Source organism: Ursus maritimus, unplaced genomic scaffold, assembly GCF_017311325.1.
Source record: "Ursus maritimus isolate PB19 unplaced genomic scaffold, ASM1731132v1 scaffold_5, whole genome shotgun sequence".
In the NCBI taxonomy this organism is placed as follows: Eukaryota; Metazoa; Chordata; class Mammalia; order Carnivora; family Ursidae; genus Ursus; species Ursus maritimus.
The window spans coordinates 32202276-32224237 of record NW_024426663.1 but is presented as its reverse complement, the minus strand read 5'-3'; the positions used below and the strand labels follow the sequence as shown (position 1 = coordinate 32224237).

The window sequence follows — 21962 nt, the reverse complement described above, 5'->3', positions numbered from 1 at the left end:
CTGAAGGGTTTAGGGCCTGGTGAGAAGGCAGATGATGGGGTCATGTTCAGGGGCTAGGGAGGGGTTGGTACAGGGACCAAGAGAAGAGTAGGTATTAGGGCTGCTCCTGCCTATGAGGTCTTGATAGCTTTTTAAGGGGACAGTCCCCTACCCTGAATCTTCCTCAGTGGAGGGCTTTATTGAGTGTCAAAAAAATAAACAAATAACAGGGAGCCTATTCAAAATTCAGATTATACATCTCACCCCCTGAAATGGATCAGTAGGTCTGGATTTGGGGCTGCTTTTTTTTTTTTTTTTTTTTTTTTTAGCAGATACAAGTTATTCTGAAGCAGGTGGCCAGAGGACCTCACCTGGGGATCTTCCAGCTACTGATTTCATTATTTAATGAAACAGAGCAAAATATAAATGAGCAACTTTGAAATGAAGGCACTGGGCTTTATGAATGGGGCTCCCCATGCAAGCGTGATCCCAGGGGAAGGTGTGTGTGAAGATCCTCGAAGAGAAGGGTGAAGCTTGAGAGAATTCATTCAGCTGACATAGGACAGGCACACTACATACCTGCATAAAAGGAGGCATTATAGTGCTTAATCACTACCTCTCCAGGGTTTTAAAAATGTACTCTATGGTCCTTGATTGATTGAAAATCTAGGGAAAGATGTCGAAAAGCAATACCCACTAATAATGGCAAGAGACAGCTGTGAAGAATGACTTTATCTGGCCTCCAAGTGAAATGATACAGACATCTCCCCCAATCTTATAAGAACATCGTTTCTGTATTTTTATTTACTCCTGCAAATATAAAAAGTGTTTATAGTATGCTTTGTGTTGTACAAGGAAGGGATGCTTAAAACAGCCCCACAATTTCTGCATATAAAATAAATATCTGTATTGTCCACTCTATTCTGGCCATCTCAACACAGTATTTCAGCAATGATTTTGTTTTAGGGGATCTCAATTTTGAAAACTATTTTCAATATTCCAAAAAGGAAATCTTTTATCTCTCTAAGAACATATAGTTCAAAATCAAATATTTTCAATTTTTTGAGTATGTTAAAAATCTTCTCGAAAGATGTAAGCAAAAATAATAGCAGAAGTCCTTGGTAGCAAAATGGTTGGGGGAAATCTCACTTCAAAGAAGTATCTCACACTTCAGCTATATCCTGGCAACTAAAGGTAGCTTCATCAAGAATCAAATTCATTTCAGAATTAAAAGCCTTTATAAATGTTCTGCTCCAGAACTCTCTCTGGAACACAAATCGCTACATCTGCCATTGAGTCACATGCAATGTCAGGTTGAATTTTTGTTTTTTAATGATTTTATTTTGGTCTCAAAAACAGAAAAAATAAGGCAAGAAAGATAGCACAAGAAAGAGAAGCTGTCAGAAAAATGAGCACATTCCAAAAACCAAATAAGCTGTCTCCCCAAAAAAGCATCACTTTCTTTGTTGTTTATCATATGCTGAAGTGATTTGCATGCTGTTATTTCAGGTGGAACTTTCCATTACATTTTCATTCTCTCAAGAGCCAGTTGCTACCCCCTCCTCAGTCTATCTAGTTGCTATGGAAACGATGATGTACAGTAGGACAGAGCAAAGGTAACAAGGCTTTCAGCAGAAATATTAACAAAGGAATCATCTGGAAAGAATGTGGAAATTGCTCTCCATCAGGCAAAAAATATATTGAAAAAAATACCTACATTTATAATCTGCCCTAAAAGAATAATTATCTAGCAGTAAGCACTTTAACCGTCTTTGTTCAACTGATTTTATTTTTTTTTATTTATTTTTTTTAAGATTTTATTTATTTATTTATTTAACACAGATAGAGACAGTCAGCGAGAGAGAGAACACAAGCAGGGGGAGTGGGAGAGGAAGAAGCAGGCTCCTAGTGGAAGAGCCAGATGTGGGGCTCGATCCCATAACGCCGGGATCACGCCCTGAGCCGAAGGCAGACGCTTAACCGCTGTGCCACCCAGGCGCCCCTCAACTGATTTTATTTTTTAAACCTGGATAACATGATATTATGTTACAGCTTGAATTTTATTCACTTTCTTGCCCTCCCAAGTGTTGAGAGCTTTAGGGTTTTATATCTATACATATATATATATATGAAAGGATCCTGGGGGCACCTGGGTGGCTCAGTTGGTTAAGCGTCTGCCTTTGGCTCAGGTCATGATCCTGGAGTCCCAGGATCCAACTGCATTGGGCTCCCTGCTGAGTCTGCTTTCTCCCTCTGACCCTCCCCCCTCTCATGCTCACGCTCTCATTCTTTCTCTCTCAAATAAATAAATAAAATCTTTTTTAAAAATTAAAAATAAATAAAAGGAGATTGGTTTAGGGGTGCCTGGCTGGTTCAGTCAGAAGAGCATACAACTCTTGATCTCTGGACTGTGAGTTTGAGCCCCATGTTGGGGGTAGAGTTTATTTTTTTTTTAAATTGGGGGGGGATTGGTGTAAATTTGGCAGGCTAACTTAGTGGAAGTCATTTCAGATTCCTCACACTCACAGAGAATCTTCCATGGCTCACGTTTTCAAAGGCAGTGGTTAACCTAGAACTCATACTCAGCTTTGAAATGTGCATGTCACCTTAGACAAGTATCTTGAACTCTAAATCTTTGTTCCCTCCTCTGGAAAATAAGATGATACCACTTATGTCACAAAGTTGTGTAAAGATTGGATCTAATGAAAAGTTTGGCACATGATAGGCATTCAATAAATGCTCGCATGGAGGCATTATAACCGATTTCCTCAGCACACACCAACTGAATGGAGAAGGCGGTTTGGAGAATCCTCGTGGGTCGTAAGACAGTTAGGAGAAAAGGATCCAGGCTTGGCCTCAGAATTTCTGTGAATAATCCATAAAGTGGGTTATCCACACAAGCAGATCATCAAGCGTTGGCTATCCATGGAAAAGAGCTTCCCCCATGCATCCAAGATAAAGGCCCTGGTGGGCACGATAATTCCAGGCTGTGGTTTGACACTGAGCGCTGGCAATGTTAGCCTTCCCCACAAGCTCAACTATTCAGAGCACAGATATATCACATTATAATATCCACCCTGTGGCAAAAGTGATTTGAGAGCAGTGCAAACTCCTCCCTTCTTCTCTCCACCAGCGTCCAGACTGCTAAATATTTGGTGCCAGTGGTTACGGTTGATTCCATTTCCAGAAATGCAATGCAGCTGGAAAATATTTTTTCTCATAGTGGAAAAAGCCTCCACTGTTATGTATCTCTTCAACAAACACAGGAAATTGTTATGATACATATAGAAATTGACTTTAATGCAAGGTAAAGCACATGATTTACCAAGCGCCACACAGGAAAGAAAGGCCATGTTGCTACTATCAAGTGAATTTATCACATTTCATATTACCATTTGTGATTATTGGCTCTCCTGAAAAGGGGTCCCTTTTCTACAAGTGTAGCTAGGTGATTTTAGAATTGTGTTGGATATATAAATTTGTTTGTTGGTATAAGTTCTTTCAACTCAATTCCTTTAATTGTTTTACAAAAAATGAGAAAGTAAGCTGACATTGACTTTTAAACTTTTGTTGCTTTCTATTTTTACTATGTTAAATGAGTTGGCGACCCTAACTTTAGGAATTCATTCAAAAGATTTAAATAAATCACACAAAGCTCCATTTCTTTATTCATCCAATCTTAAGAAATCTACTTTCAATTTAAATTAACAGTATTTGCAAGAAAACCTCCATTTACAGGTACTTACAATGAGTCCTACAATGTGGTAGGCATTTTAGTACATTACACTGTATAATCCTCACAACCACTCAGTGAAGTAGGTATGTTGTTATTTTACAAAGAAACCAAGGGTGGGAGAGGCTAACTCGTCTGCTCAAGGCCATAAAACTAAGAATGCTAGAACCAGGATCCCTCGTTCGATTCCAAGCCAATTCTTTGAATTCTTCTTTCCAATTCTTCTAGCACTTGAATACGTAACTGAACTTCTCTAAAAGTTGGAAACCAACTCTTCTAGAAATTTAATTAAGAATCACCCTTACTTGGTCTTCAATTGTGATGATGATATATTATTCTTAACTCCATTAAAGTCTATGACAATGGTTCCAACTCTGGGGAGCTTTTTTAATACAGATGTGTAGGCCCCCACTCCAGCAAATTTCATAGACCATCTGGGGTGAGGACCAGGCATCTTTTATATAGTTTTAAAGTGCTCCAGATGATTCTAATGTGTAGACAAGATTGAAAACCACATCTTTAAAATATAATATCCTATTGAATCTAGGAAGTCATAGATTGTAAGTCACATCCTGATTTCCGTGATGTTAAAATGGGAACCATAGTTGAAAGTGATATCAAGATACCAGGAATTGTGTGACCCATCCCAGTTCCAGGGATGTTAAAATATGAACAAACGTACATTTCAGAATCATTAAAAGAGAGTTTGCCACATAAGGTGAAGAAAAGTAAGACATGCTCTTGGGCTGCTCAGTTATATAAAACAAACAAGTTAGAGTAAAAAAATGCCCTTGAAAGCATTTTTTTTTAATATAAGGCTTTGTGGTTTGATTATTTTCTATTTGCGCCTAACAGTTATTACTCATCTCCTTAATATAGAAGGTGAGAACCATATAGTACATTATCCCCAAAAAGTTTGCTCTGCCAGTCAGCCACTCACACACCAGCAATCCAGAGGTAGAGGTGAAAGATTATAAGCAGACTCTTTCAACTCAGGTAGAGCCCATTTGAGGTGAGAATCCAGAGTAACTGCTCTTCCTGCCCCCTCCTCCGAGCTCAGGAGACTTTCCTTCAACATTCCCCAGCACCTGCTCCTCCCTCCCTGGTCCCATAAAGATCAGCAACAGATAATTCCATTTTCTATCTCATACAAACGAATGTGGACAGAGAGTAAGAAAGGGAGACAGGTTAAATGAACATTTGCATTCCTTAATCCATATGTAATAGAATAACATGGAGCCATTTAAAATCACGTTGTAGAATACTAATATCACACCAAATTCTCACAGTACACAGTTAAGTAAAAGATTAAAGTTGCAAAACAACAATCAAGACTGGAGAAATTACACAAAATATTACTGCATCAAAATGCTGTGATAACAGATTTCCTTTTCTTTATACTTAATTTTCCAAATTTTTATAGCAAATGTATGTTAAAAATCAGAGAAAGTGTTAGGGCACCTGGGTGGCTCAGTTGGTTAAGCGTCCAGCTCTTGATTTCAGCTCAGGTCATCATCTCAGGGTCATGAGATTGAGCCCCACATTGGGCTCCACACTGGGCATGGAGTCTTCTTGAAAGATTCCCTCTCTCTCCCCACTTCCCTTTCTGCCCCTCCCCCTTCACGCTGTGCTCTCTCTCTCTCTAAACTAAATAAAATATTTGTTTTTAAATCAGAAAAAGTGTTACACATATATGGAGTAAATGTGGTTATTATACAAATTAGAATAACTACATGGAAAATTCCTAAGAGCCAATATTAAATATGAAGTAAAAGAATATAAAACTGTAACTGTCATAAAACAAAAAGTCTTTCTATCATGCGTAGACAAAAAAGAGTAGTAAAAAGAAAAATACCAAAATGTTATTAATTAATTCTCTTCAGGTGGTGGGTGATCACTTTAAATATCTAGTTATTCAATATTATTCTTTATATTCCTAATTTTTTTAAAGAGAAAGTGTGGCTTTAAATTTTCAAGCATATAAAAACTATCACATCGCATACTCACTGCTTGTATTTAATGGAATTAAGATTTGCCATATTTAATTCAGGTCTCTCTATTTTTAAGGAATAAAATATTATATAGCTAAAATCTAATCCCTCCTTCATTCTCCCCCCTTTTTTAGAGGTAATCATCATTCCGTAATTATGCATGTTGTAGAACTTTTGCTACTTATATATGTATGTATAAACCACATTTACTACATTTTAATGTGCCAAGCAGTATCATACTATACATATCCTTTTGTGGGTTTTTTTCCCTTTAAGTTTTTGCCATGTTAATATGTAGTTCTAATTCACTGATCTTAACTACTGTACACTATTCCGTTATCCTCAAACTTCAGCATACGTTGGAATCATGTAGAGGCCCCACAGTATAATGCTTCCATGAATGAACATGGCTGTGTTACTGTATAACTTTACTATGGGCACTAACATTCACATTTCATAAAATTTTTACATGATATAAAACATTATGTGTCACAGATATTTTTAAGCTTCTAAAAATGTAAAAACTATTTGCCAACTAAGCAGAAACAGACAGGTAGCTGGATTTAACCCAGGAGGCTGCAACCAGTCAAACCCCCACTCTCATCAATAGAGGTTTGGATCATTTCTACGTTTTTGCCATTACAGACAGTGCTCCTTGAGCATTTATGAGAAAGTCTTAGAGTAAATACTTAGAAGTGAAATAACTGATTCATAGAGGAGAGTTATCTCCCAACTGTACTGGGAATTACCAATTCTTTCTACAAAGTAATAGCACAAAACCTGCCCTCCACCAACAATGAGTATGAGTTCTGTTTTCTTAAATCCTCGAGCATAGATGGTTTTAGCAGGCCTTTTGATGTTTGCCCATCCGGTGGCTGTGGAATGGTACCTCACTGCTGTTTTATTTTGCCTTGCTGTGGTCATTCCTGAGGTTGCTATCTTTTTAGTTTTGACCATTTGCTTTTCCTTTCCTATCTTCACTTTCACGTAGCTCACAATAATAGAAAAGGAGGAGAATGCCAAGTTAATTATTCAGGAGTCGCTTGCTCCAAAGCTCGTCAATATAATGGAATTTCCTACTCAGGTCCAAAGAAGCAGCTCACTGGTGCTGGAATTACTGACTCTTCCCTCCCCGTGTCATTAGCACACTGGCGAAACTGGAAATTAAGTTTCCCTTAGACTAAACAAGAGAGGTCCCTTGACTTACAGACTCGTTGACTTCTCTCTCCGACTGATCATGGTTATGGTCTCAAGAAAGTGGTTCCAGGCATTCCTTTCCCTAGAGCTCACCTCACCAGGACATGCATAATGCTTTTCTTAGAAATGCCATCCTGTTCTCTTACTCACGCTCTGCTGCTAGGTCACCCAGGAAATGAGATAATAAAACTACTGAAATTAATTAAAAGCATCTGTTATACTAAACAAATAAAGCATCTTGTGTCTTTCAGAAAAAAATCAGAGCAAATTTTTTCCTACCGTGACGTCTAATGAAGCCACCTTCTAAAACCATGTTCTTCAGTCTGGCTCTTCCAACTATTTCATACCCAACCTGTGCCTCAAGAGTCACTTGGTTTCTCTTTCCAGCTGTCAGCGGGGCAGTCGGCTTACACTCAGCCACATCCCTGTTCCTCTAACCATATGCATTTCTTATATTTCACTCAATTTCCCATTCTGAAACTAGGAAATCAGATTATTTTAGCGTATCAGGGAAATATGAGGGGACCCAACGGGCTGTGAATCTCTTTGACTAGAATCCCAAATTACATGTATTAGGTTAACTACAATCACTCTCAGATCTTGTTTCTTTCTTCTGTTCCCCCCACCCCCATGTTTTCAACATTGTCTCAAGCTGCTTTCTTAGGGTCACACTTACTCAATGAGAATATCATAAATGAAGGAAATTGAGTTGGAGGGTTTTAGAATCTTCATCTCATCATCTAATGACTTGACTAGCATTTATGAGCAGCCTAACTCCAGCTAATTCACTCTCTGAATCTTTAGCTGCCATACAATTTGAACATCAAACCCTAAAACCACAGGGTGGGTGTTTTCCTGCTCTGGTGAAATAGTCTTTTCAAGTTTTCCTAAAGGGAAAGGTTTTTAAAGCTACCCCTGGTAGCCTGCAAGTCCTCAAAAACCACATTCAAATGACTGCTTTTGTCCCCACTGCTTAGAGCTTTCCAAGTTTTTCATCACTCAGTGGGTCCAGATAGAGCCACTCAAGTTAAACATGACTTGGGAAGAGAAAGATTAGACAGGACATTAGAGAGCTTCTCTAGTCTCCCCAAAATCCGGCTCTCGGACACCCTCATCACCCTGCACTTCAGCAGCAACTGTACGACTGAGAGCCTTACGGTGAGAGGAGAGTCATCCTTTCATCTATCCACCCACTTATCCATCAAATTCTCCCACTTCTCACACTCCTCAGCAGCTTGCCAAGCATTCTTCCCCACCTCTACACCTACAGTCTTCATGGGCGTCCTGCTAACGTACTACAGTGTCCTTTCCGTAAGCCCACAACACAGACCTGGAAGAGCCACGCTCAGAGCACTGGCTTACCTGCAGCGGGGAAGATCCTTGGGTCACACCTCATAACTCAAACTGGATGAAGCAAAAATCCATGGGTAGAACTTTAGAGGTCAAATGATGTCATTAGCATTTGAAATCTCAACTCCCCACTGTGCGGTCTTCATTCTTAGCTTCCTCTTAGGAATCCCCCCCCCCCATACAGGTCTCTTGCACGGTAAACTGAGCCCCAGTCTCAAAGTTTTTTTATCAGGAAACGCAAGACCATCTCCCTTTCTGTTCCATGACTCCTTCAGCCTCATGTGATTCCTCACTTTCCTCAGGCAGAGAAACAGCTATTAGGAAAATGGCCAGGAATGAGTCATAGCACAGGGCAGAGGGCTTGGGTTGTCATCTCAACTCTGTTACTTCTCTGTTGTGTGTTCTTGAACAATTTGTTTTTTTTCTCTCTGGCCCTCAATTTCCTCATCTGTAGAATGTCATGATCTCTGTGAACCCTTCCGCCAAGCAAGTGCCCCTCCCCCCATTGAACTAGTCACTTCCTCCCAAATACTCGCAACACACTGTCCTGCATTTACCCTGAAACACCAGATCCTAGAGGAGTAGCTCCTGGAAAGCAGAAATTGCTCTTGTAGCTCTAAGCCAGGACACAATGGGTACGGAGTATTTCATTCATTGGTAGGATCAGGAGACCCCAGAGCTCCCCTAATCTTTGAAGTCACATGATTTATCTGGCCATTGTACCCCAATCTGGATTTATCCCTAACTGGCTGGACCAATCCCCTCTGCATCCTTTCCTTCTCTGAAGCAGCTCCCAAAACCCAATCTCCACTTTTGAGCTTTTCCAGACTAACTAACCTCTTCCAGTCTTTACACCCCATTCAGATTCCTCTGCGTTACTCACTACAGGCCATATGACCCCAGGTAGTCCTTCCCTCTGCTTGTGTGCTTTGAAAATGCCATCATTGTGACCCAGTCTTGCCAGTCTTTCCATTTTCGAGCCTCCAAGCCTGATTATTGCAGAACCGTCTTGGCTTGCAAGGTGCTAGAAATCAAGGGCTGTCGATCCATCTAGACAGTGCCCCAAGCACGTAGCTGTCTCATAAATGCTTTTAGGGATAATGAATGGTAATGACATTCAGATTGATTATGTTATAATGTTCTGCAGTGTATGTTCCAGATGAGCACAAGGGTCAATTTAAAAAGTCCAATTCAGTGACTATCAATGGAAGATGGCAACTCACAAATATGGGAGGGGGCTTATAGTTTGAAAGAACATATTCAATATGATTATATTATTATATATATTTGGAAAATGTAAAAAAAAAATGCTATTTAAAACACAAACTAGGGGTGCCTGGGTGGCTCAGTCAGTTAAACATCTGCCTTCGGCTCAGGTTATGATCCAAGGGTCCTGGGGTCAAGCCCCGAGACAGACATCAAACTCCCCGCTCACTGGGGAGCCTGCTTCTCCCTCTCCCTCTGCCCCTCCCCCTGCAGCCACCCCCACTCCCCGCCCCCCATGCCTGACCTCGAGCGCTCTGTCAAATAAATAAAATCTTAAAAATGTTTTAAAAACATTTAAAACACAAACTATAACTTTGATTCATGGGTACTTGACATATTAATCCTTCTTATCTTCACAAGCCTACCTTTCATCAGATATGTCTACTAAAGTTCAAGGAGGTGAAGTTACTTCTTCAGGGTCAGGTAGGACACAACAGAGGTAGGATTTGAATTCAGGGCCAGTGTTTGTTCTACTACATTGTTTCTCACTGAAAGAGGCAGCAAGTGTGGAGGGCCCAGACCTTCCCTGATTTTGTACTTTGTCATTCTCCCTCCCTGATTGATATAAGTGGGAAAGGGTAGGATCCTTTGAGATTTCATTAAAACTTGGCCCCACATGATGGGGTGAGCAAGACTTTCTAATAATCAACAACAAATTCTCTAGGCACCAGAGCTCTACTGACACCCAGTCTCACGGCACAAGAATTAACACCCCATCTCCTTCCTTATGCTGAAGAGTCAGCGTGCCTCCAGTTTCTTCCCAGGAAAATGAAGTGGGTGGGAGGTCTGGCAGCTCAGCTCATCTCGTAGGCTTTGCTGATTGGCCTCTGAGAAGCTGGACAGTCAATCCACACTTTCTATTTTTAAGATTTTATGTATTTACTTCAGAGAGAGAGCACGTGAGCACAAGCAGGGGGAAAGGCAGAGGGAGAAAGATGGAGAAGCAGACTCCCCATGGAGCAGGGAGACCAATGTGGGGCTCCATCCCAGGATCCTGGGATCATGACCCAAGCTGAAGGCAGATGCTGAACCGAATGAGCCACCCAGGTGCCCTTCAACCTAGACTTTTGAACACCTTCTGTGTACTGGGCATGTTGCAGACCTATATTACTATCTAGCTTTTCCTTACAATGAAGCTACTAGACAGCTTGTTCTGTTTGACTCCCAGTGGTGATCTGGTAATGGTCGTATCATTTGAATAAGCCATCACATTTTTACAAACGCATCCCAGCATTGTGCTCCCACCTTTGTGACTGCCAGTTCACGTCTCATTTCATACTGCATTTTGCGTAATGATTTTTGAAGAGCAGCTTAAATCATCCACTCCTCGATGTTTGGAATCACTTTCAAGAAAAGGCTTTGGGGTGAGATTTCACACTTAGCAAATTTAAACACTACCATGGAGGCATAGAAAGCAGAAACAAAAATAGTTTTCAGCACAAATTAGGTCATAAATTTGGGGCAGATACAGAACTGGCCTTAATAAAGACCTTGCTAAGAAAGTTGTAAGCAAAAGAAAAATGGCACACCACTGAGGTTTTTGAAGAGTGTGCTCTGCCCTGAATAAAGAAAACCTGAGGTTCCACAAGGTAGCTCCAATTCTTAAGTTAACACAGAGATGACATTTTTTGAAACACTTTCTGAAGGGATTTTGTTCTCAGTAAATTCTTCCAGTCAATACGCCTTTCATTTTCCTGCCCTTACAACCTTCCCCACCTGCCTCCCCCATTTTTCCTCCATTAAAGCTAAATTTGAAGGGTACCTGGCTGGCTCAGTTGGACGAGTCTGTGACTCTTGATCTCAAGGTCATGAGTTCAAGCCCCACACTGGGTATAGAGATTACTAAAATAAATAAATAAATAAACTTAAAAAAAAAACTGAATTTGAGACTGGTATCTACCACCTCATGACAGATCAAAATACAGTGAGAATGAACCAACCACATTTCTAAATTTAATTTTTTTTTAGTATCAATTTTTTAAACTTCTAATAAAGACTAGTCTTGAAAACAAAGACCCTTCTGACTTGCAGAAACCAGGCTTTTGAACAGATAAAAGATTTTCTGAGGTTCAAAAACTTGGTTTTAAATATCAAGTGCTAGAGGGGCATCTGGGTGGCTCAGCTGGTTAAGCCTCCGACTCAGTTCTCTCCCTTCTCCCTCTGCGTTTCCTCCAGCCTCTCCCTCTCTGTCTCTCTTTTTAATATATATAGTTATGTAGGTGAGGTCAAGCCCCGCACTCAGCACAGTCTCCTTAACATTCTCTTCTCTCTCTCCCTGTCCTCCCCAGTACTTGCTCTCTAAATAAATAAATAAATAAATAAATAAATAAATAAATAAATAAATAAAATCTTTAAATAAATAAATAATAAATAAAATCTTTAAATAAATAAATAAAATCTTTTTTAAAAAATCAAGTACTAGAGTCCTAAGTAACCTGTATATAAAGCTTATCCATAAATTATAGTTGGGGGGGATTTTTCTCTCCACTGGAAAGGGTGGAGATTAAAAATCTTTCTGGGTGGGAGTAGAGTGCTGTTCACTGCTGGTCTATTCTGCCCCACCCCACACCTGCCCCACCCTCTGCCCACGTGCCCTGCCCCCACACCCTGCCCCATACCTGCCCCAAGCACCACTCACATGCCCTGCCCCACACCTGTCCCAAGCCCCTTCCACCCACGCTGCCCACGTGCCCTGCCCACGTGCCCTGCCCCACACCTGCCCCAGGCCCCACCCCCACACCCCACCCACACGCCCTGCCTCACACCTGCTCCTAGCTCTGTCCCAAGCCCTGCCCATGTGCCTAAATACCCTTCAGGATATTCCAGAGTAGAGAGCCTGTGCTTGAAACCCCAGTAGGGCAAGTTTTCTCTAAAGGAAGCTCATCTATCAATGCCTCAGGGGGTAAAGCTGAAAGAGCCAGTGATGTGTCTGTGAGGAGTCCCAGCCCCAAGCCAAGGCAAGGCAAAGCAGAGGAAGGGCCAACACATCAGAAGGCATCTCCTGGTTGGAGCACGGTGGATACAGAGTATGGAATGGTGTTAGGAGTCGAGGGCTAGCAGGGAGAAGCCCTGTGGACATAACTGCAGAATCTAGGAGGGATTGAAGGCCAATAGACCTTAAAGACCATAGGGCCAGGGCGCCTACGTGGCTTAGTGGGTTAAGCGTCTGACTCTTCATTTCAGCTCAGGTCATGATGTCTCGGTGGTGGGACTGAGCCCATGTGGGTGGGGCTCTGCGCTCAGGGCAGCCCCTCCCGGCTCGCACTCGCTCGCTTGCTCTCTCTCACACACACAAATAAAATCTTAAAAAAATACACACCAAAAAAAAAAAAAAACAACCAAAAGAAAAAACCCGTAAGGCCAAGAACATCTCATAGAGTGCCAGCCAGAGCCAGAGGATTTCCCTAACACATTCTGCAAGCACCACCAGCACCTCCCCTGAACTTAGATGCAGACCCCAGAACCAGGGAGGGGGCAGAAGTCTGCTCATGACTGGATCTAGGCAGGAAATGACTGGGCCATTGCTAACTGGACTATTTCCCTTGAATTGGCAAGACTAGATTTTCAGGGCCCAAGGAGAATAGGATGTAGCAATAGAGATTAAGTTTGACCGTGAATTTTTACCCATTATTTTTACCCATTTTGGGGGTGAATTTTTTACCGATTACCCAACTATTAAGCCAGCAGAAAAGCGACATAAGTCAATCAGAAAAATACAATTATATGATCTCACTCATGGTGGAATTTAAGAAACAAAACACAGGATCATAGGGGAAGAGAGGAAAAAATAAAACAAGATGAAGTCAGAGAGGGAGACAAACCATAAGAGACTTAATCATAGGAAAAAAAGTGAGGGTTGCTGGAGGCGAGGGGGTCGGGGGATGGGGTAAGTGGGTGATGGGCATGAAGGAGGGCACGTGATGTAATGAGCCCTGGGTGTTATATAAGACTGATGAATCACTGACCTCTACCTCCAAAACAAATAATACACTCTATGTTAATTAACTGAATTTAAATTTAAAAAATTAAGCCAGCAGAAAGTTTAGCCTTCAGCAGAGCAAAATAAATCCAGAAAGGGGGGAAGAGGGCAGGGAGCACAGATATTGCCACCTAATCACTGTGGTATTCTTTTCAAACTTCTCTGGCACAAAATAATATAAATATAATAGTATTAGAAAGCTTCTTGGCAATTTAAGCCATAGTCCTATCAGTGAATGCATGTCACCTTTTAAATTTTCCAGGTATTCTAAGGTTCTGTTCCAGTAGTTAACTTGAATATTATAATTATCTTTAAAATTTCAAAGTAAATGAGGCTGAGCATTTCGAAATGCCTATCTGATCACGTCAATTCTCCCCAACATCCACCACATGAGAGCAGGAGCTGGCCTGCCTTTGCTCGCCACTCTACAGGGATCTCCACTTTCGGAAGTTCACGTTACATCACTTTGCTTTTACGAAAGAGGACATGTTTTCACAAAAAAAAAAAAAAAGAAAGAAATCAGAGGAGGATTTTTGCTTTTATGAAAAAAGGTGAAAATCGAAAATAGCATTTTAGCATTTGTCATGCAGCGAGTCTGCATAGAGGCAGCGTGCGCCCCAAGAAGCAAGAGTGGCGCCCCCGTGCTCCTTGCTGGGGAACCACACTGAGTGTCTGGGCCTCGAGCTGCCATACCTTTGAGCTATGTCTGTCAACACCTGTGCTTTATCCCAATTTATTTTGTGCATCTGGTAGCAAGATGGGTCCTAAGGTATCAGAAAAGCCTAAGCATGGTTATTTTTGGGGGTCACACTCAGAAAGTTTCCCATATAAATTAATGATAATGGCTTCTTACTTTAAACCACCCTTGGCTCATGAAAAGTTCCATAGGAACGCTCTACTTTCCTGAGGCAAGGGAAAACCTGTAATCCTAACACCTAGTAGGGAAGGGTGGCACCTAGTAGGCCCTCATTTGGTGAATGAGTGCAAAAGTGAATTAACTAATGCGATGAGACAGGTGAATTTCTGTCTCACTGAATTCTTAAGCTACCCTAAGTCACATTTACTTTCCCAGATGAAGGATGGCAAAGAACTCCTTGAATTTCAAATAGTTTGAACTGGTGAATCTTGGCAGTAACTGAGAAATGGCTCATATGTTTCCATTCTGTGAATCGCAGACCTAGTATCCCAAGTGCATTTATACATACATATTAATTGAGTTTATTTAATACAGTTCTTGAATCCTGAAATCTAATTAACACAGGCATTACTTTATTAAAAATTTGTAAGTTCGAATTTAGACCAGGGTAAATGTTAGGGTACGTTGAGGTATAATTCTTTCATATTGCAATTAAAATTAAAATTTATAGAACTGGTCATGTAAGAAAAAACACATATAGAAATAACATTCTACTAAACTGAGGTAGTGGGAATGAACACACTTTCTTTTTCCCAGATTGCTCTGTAGAGGAATTTATGTCCACGACAAAACCCTTTCCCCGAAAAGAGTAGCAAAAAGGTCGGCTTTTGTTTTTATTCCCTGATCATTTGTTCATCTCAGCATAGTTTGATGCACACGTGAATATTTTTTATAGATTTACGACTATCTATAAAACACCTTCTCTCCAGAAATTCCCACATTCTCAGCAATTGTAGGGATTTAAGACTCTTACTTAATTCTCCACAAAATATGAGCAAAAGTGCAAATTCTTGTTCCTCATCCACCAAAATCTCTCAGGCAGTAAGTAATTAAAGTGTTTATCAGCATCGCTGTGTGCTACATGACGATCTAGTCTCCCTAAAAATGAATGTATGGGGGGAAATTCCTCTCAATGATAGGCAAACAGCAATTATTATTCTCTGTTATTAAAATGCTCTCAGTTAATTGCACAGATACCAGCAGAGAGATTACCTTAAAAGGCTGGAGACTAAAAGAAGGGAGTTAGGCAGAGTCTTGAACCTTCTGGTCTAATCTAGAGAACAGTTTACAGAGTGATTTAGTAAATATTTGTGAAGAACCATTAACACTGCGTAAACAATTCAATGCAGGCAAAGAAAAATGTATTTAAATAATTGTAAAAGAACCTCCCCTGATAAATACTGAAAATGAATTATTTCTAAATGAAAGCAGCCCAAATACATTCATAGAAGAATACTACCAACCGCATTTTCTAAGCATTCTTTGTTGTATATATACACAGTTTATCATCCTGGACTGTATTTATGAGAAGCACATGTTCAAATTTAAAAAAAAAAAACAAACTGCTATTTTCACCCAGGATTATTTTACAGAGAATTCAGCGAGCTTAGTCCTTTCCTAGCATCTTTCCTATCTTAGTCCCAACAGAAATGAGATTTCACTGTTTGCTATATGCTGATAACGCACGAACTTGCCAAGGTTTGGTACCATACTTTCATTGACAAGGTGGAAGAAGAAAGAACACGTTAAATGAGGAAGTTCTGAGATTTCTCTTCACCTCCAAATGACAGATAAAGCTAGCCAGGGAACATGAAAATGAAGTGTCTTGGAAGGCTTCCTGACTCAATTAAAATCCAACTTTGATGAAATACTCTGTTAAAGGGAAAGATGGTGTCTCTCCAATGAAAACTGTGTAGGACAGCTGCTACGGGGGAAGCAGGTGGTTGAGTCTACCCTGAGGGCTCCAGAAATATTAATATTTAAACCTCTCGCATTTCACTCAAGTTCAGGGCAGCTTCCTAATGCCTGGAGGAAGACAGAGCAGAAAACTCACAAACCACAAAGCAGGGAATACCTTCTAATTTGGCCAGAGCGCGGTCTGTTGTCTGAATCCCTCTCAGCCTCTCTCTCTCTCTGCTGTTAGCTCACAAAGGCACTGCCTTCGTTTCAAAGCTGGCTGCTTCCTCTCTGCATCGCAGAGACATAACATGTCATCAGAACACAAGGATTTGCCAGGGCCATGATTTGTTTGTCTAGACTGGTCATTGAACTCTGTTTATTACTAAACATCATGTGGAATGGGCAGCAAATCAAAGGGGTTTCTGGGAACCTGCGAGGCCTGTCTCACTAAGCACAGCCAGGGCTGCACATGGACATGCTTCCTTCTCAATTTCCAAGGCCTAGAGAGGCCTACCTTTCCCAGGGCCTGGGGCCGGTGACCACTAGACTAACCTTTCCACTTTTTTGGACTCAGGACGTGACCCCAAGTCACTTGTAACCCTCAGAGCCCCTCCCCACTATTGTTGGAGTAGGCAGCCCTTAAGAACCCTATATTCTGGGAGGCTGCATGGAGAGGTCATGAGGAATGACTAATGATTAACATTTGAAAATGAACCTGAGAGGAAAATGCTACCAATCACAGCAAAATGGTCTGTCAAAGAGCAGAGGGCCAAAGGGAAAAAAAAGCACATAAATAATAGCCTCTTTTCAAGATGCAAATGTGGCATTTAAAAGACCTCTTCGGGTTTGGTTTTACAAAGACACATAATTAGTAGATACAGCTTCATTTTTATGGATAATTGTTAGCCTAATTTTTAGTGAATACAGAAGTTCTCTGAAAGATTTAATCTAGAAGGTAAAATGGAGACTCTTGGCTTTTGTCAGAAAACAATGCGCGACTTGAGCTTTTTTTTTTTTTTTAAAGGAAACAACATTTCTGTTTCCTATAAAAATTAAATTGCTTCGGACAAAAATAAGTTCTCCTGTGCAACATTTCTGATACACACTGATTATGTTACAGAAGACCTAGGAGTGATGAGAGCTACTGGAAGAATCTCCAGGGCATACGTCTCTAACTGGAAAGGCCTAGGTACCAAATCCATGTGAACGTTCCACATTATCTAAATGGGGGCAAGTTACCAGGTTCGTGTTTCTTTTCTGCCTAGAATTAACAGCTTTCACACAAAGGGATAGTAAGCAACACGAAGCCCGTCCAAAGAGGTCTAGCTTCTGTCCTGTAACAATTTAGTGGCCAACATCAGACAGAGAAACTGAAAGGGTCAAAAAACACCCAAAACCTAGAACCACAGCCAGGGCCACCTGGCCTTCTCTTTGTGGAAGTCTCCAGTGGCCCAGCAGGAGATTTGGCCCCAGGCAGTCCGCTGCACACTCTCTCTCTCTGTCTGCACAGACAGACCCAGATACGCATCATCCCAGAGGGGTGATCAACAACCACTGGCCTCCAAGTCCTCTCACGATTCTGGGGAAATTCCAGGGGAAGTGAGAGCGAGGGAGGACTCCGACCTAGACGTTCCTGAGGCCCATCCTGATCAAGGCCCTTGGGATGACTTCCAAAAACCCCAAATAACAAAGAAGACCTCAAGGTGCCTCCCCAGTGATCCTGAGATGATGCAACCATACACCCGCGGTGAGGAACAACGGGGCGGTGAGGAACAACGGGGCGTCCGGGGCGGCTCCAGCCCTTGCAGAATCGTGTGAGGGAAATCAGACGCCTTAATATTATTGTCCCTGTCATGGAAATGTAACAGTTTTGTGATTAGAGCAATCAGCGTATCATTTATGAGTAGGAGTAAGATTCCATTTGCCCAGCCAGGTACCAGGAGTTACACTCCTGGGGGATGGAGGGCACACTTTTGATTTTCCTCTCCTCAGCCCCATCAGGTAGGTGCCTGTAATGCTGGCTGAATTAAATTGGATGAACTAGGCAGAACTTTTTTTTTTTTTTAAGATTTTATTTATTTGACAGACAGAGACACAGCGAGAGAGGGAACACAAGCAGGGGAAAGGGAGAGGGAGAAGCAGGCTTCCCCCTCAGCTGGGAGCCCGATGCGGGCCTTGATCCCAGGACGCTGGGCCGAAGGCAGACGCTTAACGACTGAGCCACCCAGGCGCCCGAATGGAACTTTTAAGACTCTAAACAGAAAAGCAAATAATCGTTTCATTTAGGTTCACACAACAAATGATTCTCTTTAAAGGGATATTAGACGAAAGTAGGAAGAGCAGATGTAGATGTGTGAGAAAGAATCTCCCCCACCCAGTTTGGACATTGATCTTTTCCCTTTCTTTTTCTTTTGAAACTAAATCTTTTTGAGAGAGGGAGGGAGGGAGAGGGAGAGGTGGGGGTAGGGGCAGAGGGAGGAAAGAGAGAATCTTAAGTGGGCTCCACACCCAGCATGGAGCCTGACACCAGGGCTCGATTTCATGGTCTTGAGATCATAATGTGAGCTGAAACCAAGAGTTGGACACTTAACTGACTAAGCCACCCAGGCGCCCCTAAACTGAGTGTTTACACAGAAGGTACTAAGTTATAATTTAACTCTCAAGTTAACTGTGAGTCCACTAGTCTTTCAAATCCTACAAACACAAAGGGCTTTAATGATTTTTTTTAACTAAAGAGAGAAAAAACATGCCATATGAAAATTACTTCTCCCAGTAACACTGACACTCTGGCCACTCCAAGATAGTTCTGTGAGATCTTTATCCAAACAGGACCCTTTCATAAGAACAGCACAGGAAACTCTCAACAATCCACACCAATTTAACTTCGACAAACACAGAAAGGTTCCTGGCACAAGAGGTTCTGCTTAGCAGTTAAATCATCCAAGCACTTTAATAATATAAGTCCCCTCCTAAAAGGTGGATTTTTAGCCAAGTCAGTTCTCAATTTCAATCAGACGGAATTTAATGCATAAACATCTTCTTCCACCACAATAAAGAGAAGGAAAAGATATTCCATAAGCAACCGTAACAATCTAGTTGGAAGAGACACACATAGTTTTTACAGGGAGCCCCTCACAAAGCCGTCCACCCTTTAAGGACTGTTCACACACACAGGGGACTAGTGAGCACACGAAATCCATATAGAGTCATTCTTTAAGGGCCGCAGAAGACTTGACTCCTTTACAAAGAAACCATCCCTAAAAAAGAGAGAGAAACCATGATCATCACTAAGTTATAGGATTATAAATAATTTTTCTTGACTCTTTTTCATACTTTCCAAGTTTTTACACAGACTTTTACCTTTAAAATCAGAAAAAAATAGACGTCTATTTCTTTAAATTAAAGAAATCCTATGGTAGAATCCAAGGTGAAGGATGGTCTCACAACTGAGACAACCCATTCCTTTCCTTTTTGTGAATTTAGGAAAAGACAACACCTTGGGGCAAACACAGCACCCCCCAGATTCCAGCCCCTCACCCCTCCGACGAGCACCCCAGGCTGTGCGGGTGTACTCAGTCCTGTCTGCTCCCGATTTCTGTTCCACCAAGTTCCGCTTCTGCTCTCACTCGCACCTGTGTGTGAGCTGTGGGACTCACCAAGGGGCCACGATCCTCACACACTGACCAGGAATTTGATATCGGGCACTGTGAAATCTAAACCGGCCTCGACATTTCACTCAAAAATCCTGCCTAAAGAAGGCACCCCAGACAGTTACATCCTGAGAAATAGAGCAATTTATGTTTCAACATCCAAGAAGACCAGAAAGAGCTTCACTAAATAAATAAAGAGTATGGCTCTAGGGACAAATAAGGAGAAAATTTTTGTCCTTTTCTGTCCCCTTTCTGCACCTGCCACTTCGTTAGACGGACCTTTACTCCCTGCAGATTTGGGGTCTCAAAACCTCAACATCCATTCATATCTCTCTTTATTTCCAAAATAATGTCCCTACCCAGCCACCCCCAGAACAGTACTGACACCTTCCTAAATGGCCACACAAATCCTCATGGCTGTGAGCAACACTGTCACTTTGAGTCACTCTAAAGGGCACATAGGTCTCCTCAAGAAGTTCCGTGTGTATCTGGACATTCTGCTGCCTGGCCAGATCTGGATTGTGCGGTCACAGCCCTCAGCTCTTTCCATGTCAGCCAACCCTCCATGGTAAGCCAGAGAGGCCACGAGAAATGAAACTCCCACACCCACAGAGGGAGGGGCACCAAGGTGACACAAGGATAGTGAGGGAGGGGAGGAAGAGAGAGCCTACTCCCTAGCCAGACAGATGAATCGGGTTAAGTCTGGCCATCCAGACTACATACGTAATTTGCAGAGCTCAGCACAAAATGAAATGTAGGCCCCCCTTCCAAAAAACATCAAGAATTTCAAGACCACCACAGCAGAGCATAAACCAAGTATGGGGCCCTTCCCAAGAGCAGGGCTCTGTGACTGCCCGGGTCACATACAGTGTATCAACGGAGTGTGCACCATGAGAAGTAGTATGTCAGCAGATGAAGAGCTCACTGCCCAGTTCAAAGGCTAGTTCTACTCTTAACTAGCTGAGTGACCTTGGGCAGCTAACTTCCAATCTGCCTCAGTCACTGTTCAACAACAAGCTGAGAGGTTTTGAAGACTTAACGTGATTGAATACGGATAAAGCATGTGGAACAGTACCTGTGACCTAGAGCAGGTGGTAATTGTTAGAGATTATTATGTACCAAGTACCTTCTGAGATAAACCTCAGACCCCAGAAAGTTCTTTCAACTCCAAAGAGGCAGAGCCATCTGTGGGATGCCTTGAGGCCCCCAACTACGACCCCCTATTCAGCAGCCGCTCATACAGTGTGCGCTGTGACCTTAGCCCTGAGAGAGGGGAAGCAATGTGCTTTCCAACCCAGGCAGACCATGGTCCGGGAGCAGCAGCCCGCAGACGGTGTGACATGTCACCTTTTCTGTGACAGAACTCCCAATCCCTTCCCTAGGGTTCAACACGAAGAATGTTCTCATGGCAGAAGTAGGTCCCTTCTCATAGGGTGCCTCTGAGAAAAACAATCAAATCACTGACGCTGAAACTATTTGCAAATTCCGGGGAAGTGTGGTGAAGAAGGCACATTCCCCTCTCCTTTATGAGTCTAATAAAATGCTTGGGCGCTGCCAGGGCACTTGCCATGCCCCAAACCCATCCCCAGAGCTCCCCCAGGAGACAGCCACCCTGCTAACCAGAACAACTTTCCTAGTGCGAAGCCCATCAGCCAGAGACCTGGTTTTCCTCTACGACTCGCACAAAGATTAATGGTTCAATTTGCAGCTGCTTCTAGTGTTCAAGGGAGCCCCTCTCTCTCTTCTCGTTTACCCCTGGGTTGGCCTGGGGACTTGTGGTTAATGGGGCAGGTGGAGAAGCCATTTGTTTCCTCTTGACTGGGTGTGTTAACACTGATCTGCTACTCTATCGGGTCTCAAAGTCTTCATCTCAGTCATGCTTTGGTGGAATGTTCCTCTCCCTCAGGCTTCTAACAAGGCCAGGTACTGAGTATCTAGAAACCCATAGCTTCCCCGGATGCCTGGCTTGTGGCTTCCAAGGATCCAGTCCTTAGAGAGGTGAATCTCTAAAGTAAGCTTTAAAAAATGAGACCATGCAACAGCACCCCTGCAGTATGGTTGCTGTCTCTTACAGCACCCATAGCTTCAAAGGCACCTCTGCTTCGGGGCATGAGGATTCACAAGACGACAAGAAAGGCTTTTGTTTTGCTTGTTAGTTCCTCTGCAACACCCTTTCCCCATCCACCCCACCCAGCTCTTACTCTTCTGTTCACTCTCCGTG

At 42.2% G+C, this 21962-nt stretch overlaps 1 long non-coding RNA gene across 2 annotated transcripts in view; it reads right to left on the bottom strand.

The window, feature by feature from the left end:
* Positions 1–21962, bottom strand: part of LOC103663570 — a 134738-nt gene that overhangs the window by 69138 nt on the left and 43638 nt on the right. The window contains exon 1 of one of the 2 annotated variants that reach the window (XR_568808.2): positions 8263–8616. The exons of the other annotated variant lie outside the window; for it this stretch is intronic. This is a non-coding gene — a long non-coding RNA (uncharacterized LOC103663570). Of the gene's footprint in view, positions 1–8262; positions 8617–21962 lie in introns of those variants that run through there. 2 annotated transcript variants of the gene reach the window in all.